Below are 9,720 nucleotides of genomic sequence, written 5' to 3' on the forward strand. Positions count from 1 at the left end.
GTACAATGAATATGAATTTGTAACAAGAATAAGAGTGGACGGTCCATGCAATCACGCAGCTGTGCTACTTCCAAATGTTAACGTGCCACAACGTTTCGTGTTGTCATGACCTGTTAACATTCCGTGCTTAAAGAGCCCAACACATCGTAAACAAAAAATATATACTCTTGCTAAAATCTCTCGGACTTACTTTGAATGTGCCGAACACCCTTTTTGACACCAGCTGAGATGCTCACCACAAATACCTGCTATGGCGACCTTTAGGGGTTCACAACACGGCTGTCACACCGCAAAAGCCATTGCTAAAGGTCAACAGCTGTGCACATTGGATGTGCTCCAGACTATGCTAATAGGGTCATACAAACCACTTGTATTTCTTATTACAATGCTTTAAAAAAAAATCTTAGAGCATGAGCGTACAGCGGTAACCAGAGTGAAAGTAAAATTGTGATAAGCGTGAGCAGCGCTGGCCATTGTAAGCAACGCCAACCCATGGCCCTCGCTCGAGGCTGCTGATATATTCACAGCTCAAAGCACCTAAGTGACAGGTTGTGGGAAGGCAAGAGAATGAGACAATTGTCATGCTAATATCCTGCTGCATTTACACACACACATGGAGCCTTTCTCTGCCGATCTGCCGGCTGCAGAGAACCAATCAAAAGGAATTAACATTTTTGACCGGTTCTGGACTAAAGGCAAGGGCTGGATGGGGATGGGTATAGTGGGGAGGGCATGTGTGCAAAGGTGACAGGAGGATTTAGTGGGTAAGGAGAGGAGGGATTGAGGGGACTGTCAATGCAGCAGTATATGATTGGGCCATATGGAGAGAGAGGCTCAGAATACAAAAAATAATTAATTCGTTAAAAACATTTTAACAGGGCCAAAAAGGTCAATGGCTTTTCAATTAATAAGCAAAAATCTCCCAATTTGTAACTTCTGCCAACCCATTGTTGCTTAAGTTAATTAAAACTTCCACAGACAATAATTAAAGCTCAATTAAATAAAATGTACTTATTGTTCTTACATGTAAGTATTAAACTAAATGCATGTTCTCTTGCTTGTTTGAGGGCAATTTTTGCATCTTCCTTTTTACCTTATAATTTACAACCCTTACTATAAGATGGACATGGTTTTTTTTAACTTTTCTATTAATATTCTTTGGTTCTTTCGGTAAAAGTCACGTAGTCTTAATGTCTTATTGCCCGCAGGGAAAGATTATCAAAGGTGGGAAAGTTCGGCCCTCTCTGTATGGCAGGCCCATCCAGCCTCCCCTACTTACCACAGTGACGTGGCTATAAATCCCATTCACTTCAACTCTAAGCTCAAAGATCCCATTGACTTGCATGCACGACTCCATACATCCTTTGAAACAAGGAGAAACAGAGATTTTCATTAACGTGTCTGACATTAGCAGCATATTTTTAAACATATACACCAGCAACAGAATGTATAACTGCTCAATCACGTGTGCATGATTGAGGAAAAAGTAACGATTTAAACACACAATTGCAAGCCTCTTTTCGTGCAAGTGTATATTAGCACAGGGGTATCTTTCAGCGGGAAATACGGGCAGTGAAAACGTGCTTTTAAAAATCGTGTATGGTAGCTCGCTAATGAATGCATGTGGTTGTTGGTTTTTGTCACCACACGTTTCCCTTTGATGTTACAAGTTGTAATTTAATCTCACTGCCAAACCGCTGGCTGCTGACATCTGGAACACGCATTTGTAAAAATACTGAAGGTGGTCTCAAGGTCTAGCATTTTCCTCTCTGAGCCAAAACCTTCAAGGTTTCACTCTCAAAGTTTTCAGCATTTCCAAATGGCTTGTTGATTTTGTGTAAAATATAACTTATTGTGGAATGTAAATATCTTTGATGGTCTACAAAATAACTTTATTGTTGCCATTTTCATTGTTCAATACTTTACAATTTTCAGAGACAGAAATAAATCTGAAAGCAAGATTAATTTACACACAAAAAAAATCTCAAAAAGCAGAGCACCCACTTTTTTTTGCGAATGCTTCACAGGATGATGGAAAACACACCGCATGCAGTTCAAAGATGTTGAGTGCTTAAAAATGTTTTGCAAAATATAAATAAAGTACCCTCTGTAATGATGCCAACAATCTCAGCATGTTCCTTCTCTACTGCAATCATATATGTATCAAGTAGTAGGCAATATTTTCAAATGCACAACAGTGATTTGAGCAAAATGATTGCTTCTGTAGAGTTGTAAAATAAATCTCAACTTAAGCATGGCCGATATAATGGGTTTGTTAACATAGCCTGTGCCAGGCAAAAAAAAACACACACAGATTGTATACGGCACAACAAGGACAGCATAAATGCTATAATGGCTTTGCGGTTACTTTACCTTTAGTGCAATGCTAAATTACCATGGCGAGAGGCAGGTTTGAATTTCAAACCAAGTTGAAAATGAGCCTATAATGTCCTCTTCATTAAACTTACAAATTCTAATTACTCCTTAATCAGCAACGAGAAATCAAATGATCTCCCGACAAAAAAATGACACTTTGTGTTTGACAAATTGCAAATCTTTTTTAATTTTAATTTATATGTAAATTGCTGTCATTGAAATTAACCCCGTAACCTTTAATTCCTCGTTAAAACCCAGCGAGTGCAGACTCGTCTGTTACAGTTCGATGCACAGGTAGCTCTAATGAATATGAATTTTCGAACCAGGATGACTACCTACACAGCTAATTTTTTTTATCTTGTTAAAGATGCTAAAAATAAACATTTCCGTCTGCAAACAAGGGGCACATGGGACCTCCATTAATAGAATGGAGGGTTTAGAAAAGGAGTGTTTGCTCCGAATTATCAACACGCATTAACAACTCTGCCGCGTGCAAATATTCTGACATCGCAATGCGTATTGTACTTCTCCACGCTTGTGGAAATTGTGCACGTCTATAAAATGCAGTGTCACTTCTACACGGCTTAATCGCCAACCTTTAATAGTTTGCCGTGCGTTTTTACAATGCATTCATAATGCTGTTGTCATAACTGCTCTTTGAGCCTGCACTCATAAATTCTCTCTCTCTCTCAGGCTCTAGCTCAGCGGAAATGGTGTGCATGTGCTCACCATTTCTATATTTGAAGCAAAGTGCAATGAAGCCAACTGCATGTTGTTGAAGTATGTCTTCTAAATGCACTTGTATTCTAAATGCATGTTTTTAACTTCTCTATGTTTTTTTTGTCTTCGTATTCAAAATCTCACCAATCCCTGCCATCTGAAAACAGCAAATTCTGAAAAGACAGAGAACATACTGAGATCTGTGGGCCCTTAAGCAGTAAGGTATAAAAGGCGAGGAAAAGCACTTTCATAGCAACGGGAATTAGAACGTCTGTTTAGACACTGTTATATGTGGTAAAAATGCTATACACGTATGTGTAGAAACCTATGGCAAAAACATATTGTACTCGCGTATTTCTACAGGTTATCTTGTGTTTTATACATATATATAAAAAAAATACAGCTTTTAATTGCTCTTTTGTGCTTTTTTTGCAAATGCAGTACTTAGCCTGAAGAATTTTTCTAACGACTATGAAAACAAAGGTGCCAAGGCAAGTAATGTAAATATGAATTCTTTACATTCCAAACTGCCGCTTTATTATTCAATTCTAATGTAATTCCATTATTTGGGACTATTTATGAACATTTCAACCATAGGTTGCTTTGGAGTGCAGTATACATACTTTGACTTCATGTTTGATCACTTTAATGTGGCAGAAAATCCCAAGCTTTACCTATAAATCCGAGTTTATTCTTCAAAGTGATTAATGCCTCATTAGTTCAGCACCTTCAAACCGTCGCACCGTAAGCATGTAGTGTTAATTAAGGTCATTTAACGCCACTTTACAGCAAAGCCATAATACTCATTTTCACACAGAGCATGTACGACTTGAATTATGCATGGCAGGGGAAAAAAAGTCGATTAGACAAAGTTTCAAGAACTTGTAAACGGCTGTAAAACTAATTAAACGTCCGTGTGTTAATCCGTGCATTAGGAGCGCTTTGCTGGGCTGGGGCAACTGAGCTGACAGAGGCGGTTGGATTCTCGTGATATTCAGCTTTGAAGTCGGGACCCCCTAATGGCTGCAAAGCATCCCTATTTCCCTGGCCCGCTTCTTATGCAAAAAAAAAATAATAATAATAACACTCCAGCTGTACCCCCAAACCCCCTCCACCACGCTACACACTCACCTGCATCCACACCCGTCAAGCGCCGTCCACAGCACGTGACAAGCCACTTCGTTGAGTAATTCATAATGCTTAGGTTTTCGGTAAAGTCACGTAGGTAAAAAATTAAAATTAAAATTAATAAAAGTAAAATAAAAATAGCTATAATTTGTGATAGACAGGTCGCTCTGGCTAATAGCTCAGTGGGCTTTATCTGGTTCGGTAAAACAAAAATTTGTTTAGTTTTGTTTGTATATATTTTAAAGTGATTTGCTTTTACCATTCTTATACTTTGCACTCTTATCATGTTTTTTGTATTATTTATTGTAATGTTCTGACCTGCCCTTACTGCACATCTGTGATTCCTCCAGTATAAATGCATATTTTTATTCTGAAGACCTATCCTTCTCCGTCAATATTTCTAAATAGCATACGCTACTTTGTAAAAGAAATGTTTTGCTTTTGTTTTACTGTTATAGTGCATGCTCCAATTATTCAACGAAAATTTGAATCGTACAATTAGTAACGTTTAGCCCTTTGACAATCCACTGCTCGATGAAGGCGTCCCCACACGCCACATCGACCATGGGAGATATTTGATCATACTTCACCATTCTGGCTATTAGAAGAGGTTGGTAAATGGGTGTCGGGGGCAGGCTCAGATATTGCTCACCACCGATGTTGCTGCACCCCAGGGCTGCGAGGTTTCACATTGCAGTCACAGGGCACTCTCTACACCGCGACCATTGACACACATTTAAACTCAGAATGAATGTTAGCACGTTTTGTGCCAGCATACAAAACATATATATAATGAATACTATAATGAATAATGACGCAAGTTGTTATTCGTCATTGTTATCTTAATGACATGAGAGAAAAAGACGATCTTGACATTTCAGTCAAATCATATTATTCCACAGGACACTTTACTGAAATTGCTATGTACTGTGGAAGATTTTTTCTCTCAGGAACATCTGTATCCGTAGCCATGATGTATACCTTGAAAAAGTGCAACATGATGCTTTATATTTTTAACTTGGATGATATCTAAGATGTGGTAAAATTTCCGAATGACATGACAACGAACCAATGTGAGCATCTTTAAAAGGCCCCCTCCGCTATAACTGGGCATGTACAATACCCATCTCTCGTGATTGATACATGGCTAAATTGTCACAAATTGGCATTTCATTTGATTCAAGGAACTGATTCTACTTGGTTTCATTTTAGCGTTTTAATTGGTATCCTCTGCCGTGTCTTCTGGCTTTGTTGTACAGCTTTAGTACACTCCATTAGCCCAATGTACCATTGGCCTATCATTTGTAGATATCATTTGTAGATAAAGTGCATAAAAGGTAGGTAATCGAATTTTCAGATGCATAATTTTATGCATGTATTATAAGCATAACATTTGATTTTAATGGATTAATCGATTCAACATTGCATGCCCAGCACAGTATTATCCATAATAAATGATTCCATTGATTCATGTTAAACATGTCTATACTGGAAGAATAAACTAGTATGCATGAGTCTATGTAATCATTTAATTTAATTCTCCAAACGTTTAACCACATCTTTAAAAATATTAAGTGACGGTACATGGTTTTTCGTTTATCTGTACACAGCATCTTTCAACCATCCCCATTGCTTTAAATTATTGGTGGCTGCAACAGCCTCCCTTTGCAAGTTAGCCTGATTCCTTATCTTTAGCTGCCGATGCTGCTGCCGATGTTGCTCACTAAGTATATGGTTGGACCACACATGGCAATTTCCAAAAACGATGTGGAAATTTAGAACACATTTCCAGGCCTCGTAAAATTACAAATGCCAAGGAGGATGTCCTTGTAGCAGCTTACTCGCTTGTGATGCTCTGTCCAACAATATTGTTAGCCTGCCATATACATGTAAGCTTAATTAGAGCATGTGATACAACTAATTGCACAAGAGTGCTCATGATGCATTTTTTAGTAAAATGGATATTAATAATATAAATAAATATTAATATGCTTCAATATTTGAATATAATTATACAGGCATTAGTAGTCGTAATTTGCAGGCCCATTATCAATTACGCTGATAATCAATTAATGTAATTAAAATTACATTCACCCCTTTCTCGATTACAATCACTTTAGGAGAAAAAAAACGGATAAATTGGTTCATTCACAATTTGTCAAAATTAAAATACATTGACAAAATGGTTGAACAATCAGAAAAGACATCTTTACAAGACCAAAAACTCACGAAGACAACATGATATTTTCCGGCAAAAATCGTTAATAAGCAAAGACAAACTTATTATAATTATAATTACTTCCATCAGCATATATACCATTGAACAGGTATACTTATAATTGGCTTTGTGTATACTTTTCACGGATTTATATTCACAAGAATCAATATAATGATACAATAAATTATATATTATACGTGTCCTCAAGGAATAGAACGCAATCATAGCGACGCCCATGGAGGAGATGTGGCGATGGGTGTCGTGTGGTTTGTTGCATCACAGGATCGTGAGAGGAGGCGAAAGTTTGGAGGTGGGGGGGGGGCTTCATCCAGCAGCAGATTGAGCAGAGCTGCTGATGATACGTACACAAAAATGTTGACCAACGTTTAGGAGTGTATGCACGTCCAACATATACTGTCGCTATCTAAAATGTCAACATTTACAATTCGCGACCGTTAAGAGCACGCGGTTACGCGCCGCGGGAGTACATTGGACCAGAGAGTCGAGTTACGGTAAAGGTCTGCTTAACAGACCACGTCAAACCACGTCAAAAAAACGCATGCGTGCATGCGTGTACACGAATAAAACGTGAGCAATCCATGCATGCATACATGGCCACAATTCAATAGGGCACAGCAATACAATACCCTTCATTACCGGCACCCCAGGGAAGGAGGCTGTGACGACGAGGGGTCGCCAACTTTGGCGTCATACCTAAAGCCCGTACGAAATCCCTTCTCTTTTTTTTTTGCCAATGAAAGTGTTGCCGGCTGTGATTAGGCATGGATGTGGTGGGCGTTGAGCGGATACACGTGAATGGAGCGGCTAATCCGTCACTCAACGCCTGGTCCCCGTGTTCCAACTCAAACAGGAGGAGGAGGAGGCAGGCAGGCAGGCCAAGGGAGACCCCTTCAGGTTGTCCTCGTGAAAAGAACCAACCACTCGGGAGACGTTCTCGGCCGACGAAACAAGCGATGGGCGACTGTGAAGGCGTCCCCTTCGCAGACAGAAGCCGGGCAAAGCATGCGGCGCGACACGCCAATGCATGTTCGTGAACACGCGTGCACACGTACGCGTGCACGCACACACGTGCAAGCACACAAACACACGGCAGCATATGAAAAAAAAAGCCCTTTGAAGGGCTAAAGAATGTGAGGGTGTTTGATGTTAGGTTTCTTGTGAGGAATAAAAGTTCCAAGGACTTGACAGATCTTGGTTTATTTGAAAATGAGAAAAGGTTTTAATGTCAAACAATCCAAAAAGTATTATGATTTTCTTTTTCTTCTTCTTCTCTCCTCTAGATTTCCAAAGAAACAAACTTTGTTAGTAGATTGAATACACGTGTATTTGACCTATGCGTCGAAAAAGGTTCCAAAATACGAGACTGCTATCAGGAAATTAAAACCCCATCACGTGGGAGTGTCAATTATAATGTTACAACCAAAATGTACCAATTTTCTTATGAATTATGATAAACACTGATTTCAAAGCAGTCAACTGCTCATACACATTACCATTATATTTTTTTAATCGAACATTTTTTTTTGCCGTACAAATGTATAAAATACTTGTTTTGTCCGCGACTTAACACACGCGATGCACATGCGTACAGCAATATTCGTCACTAGAACTTAGTTCTTTAACTGTGACGTGAGCACGCACAGGACGCAGTCGAGAATGATTGCCAGCACAACCGCGTTGCTATTTTCGTAAGCTCCAGAAGCGGCTGTTATTGCAACCCACGGCACAGGTGCACGGCCTCAATTTTGCACGAACATCACAAATTAACGTTTGGCCGAGGCTCAGATAAGTGCTAATAACAGGGTGAAACCAGCACTTGGCGGATGGTGAGGTTTTGCGAGCCCATCATTAGGGAAGCTGGGGAGGGAGGTGAGGAAGATAGTGGGGGGGGGGGGTTACTGGGGATGAGAGGCGTAATGCACATGGCTCCACAGCGGGACAGGAGCGATAGAGCAAGGGGATATGAATGGGTTAATAACATGGGCAGGTTAATAAGGGCCCCACCGCCTCAACAGAGCCAGATGCAGATAGCCCGAGTCATTAGCTGAGCTTGGCGTGCCACTGCATGTGCTTAACAGCGCAAGCATTCCGCTTCCTTGCAAGCTATGTTAAACGCGGGTCCTGGCTTCTTATCTCTGTCAGCACACTTTGCCTGGAGGCAGCTCGTACGCAAGCTTAGAGCAGCGGGTAAGCAAGAAGGGGAGAATGAGAGAGATGGGAAGATCGCTCCTGCTGGCCCCTTGCTGTTACCATCCCTCCCTCTGGTATTAAATATTCTAGGCCGATTGACTCGGGGCATTTGCACTGCAGACCTGCTACAAGCATCCCTTTACAACAACAACAACAACAACAATTCTCATTGTTGGTCTGAGCAATCAATAAGGTAGAGAAAGGTGGCGTTTGTGAGTCGAACCTGCTTTTATACTGTACACGCCCTAATCTGATGGGATGCTCCTCATGCACAGCACATTATCTGTCATCTGCTCCGGGCTCACGAATTTACGAGCACTGAAAGCGAAGTGTGAAACCTTTTAATGTGGTGCATGTTTAATGAGCATGTGGCTTGCGGTGATCACTTGCAGAAATCACGTGCAACCACGCTGAGACATTACGCACTGCGAATTAAAATAGTATGCGCCAGTTTCCAATGTTTTTGCAGAAAATCTTACATTTGTTTTAATGTCTTAGTTTATGAAGAGGGCCAAAACATGTACTATGTAAGTAATCGTTAAACTATTTATTTTAGAGGGCTTTGTCATCAATCCACTGCCGGATAAAGGCCTCTCACTGCCATGTCAATCATGGGGGTTGTATAACAAAAATTCACCACGCTAGGTAATGTGAGTTCGTGAAATGAGGGCACAGAACTGGTTCAGATAAAGCTCGTCACCAATGTCCGCAATTTAACACGTGGTCGGGAATTGAACTCTGCCCGCTAGGTATCATAGCGCGGTGCACTAACCACTGTGCCACCACTCTACCCTCAATGTATGTGTAGGGGAACATTTTGTCTCGTGTGCATTTACTGTCACAATGTTATGTGGTTTATAAAATTGTGATGTACATTGAAATAAAATCACTTCTTAAATAGCTACCCATATATTTAAGAATGTGGAGGCTAAGGTGCAGGCTTTGATTTGCTTACTTTGTTCAACCGCACATGTGCTCCTTGTAATGCCTGAGGCAGCTCATCCAAAAACACACCGCTGGGTGATCAATGCACCCCATAACGATTCCATCAGCAAGTAGCGCCCCGA

The sequence above is a fragment of the Lampetra fluviatilis genome, chromosome 10 (assembly GCF_964198595.1).
Source record: "Lampetra fluviatilis chromosome 10, kcLamFluv1.1, whole genome shotgun sequence".
Classification (NCBI taxonomy): Eukaryota; Metazoa; Chordata; class Hyperoartia; order Petromyzontiformes; family Petromyzontidae; genus Lampetra; species Lampetra fluviatilis.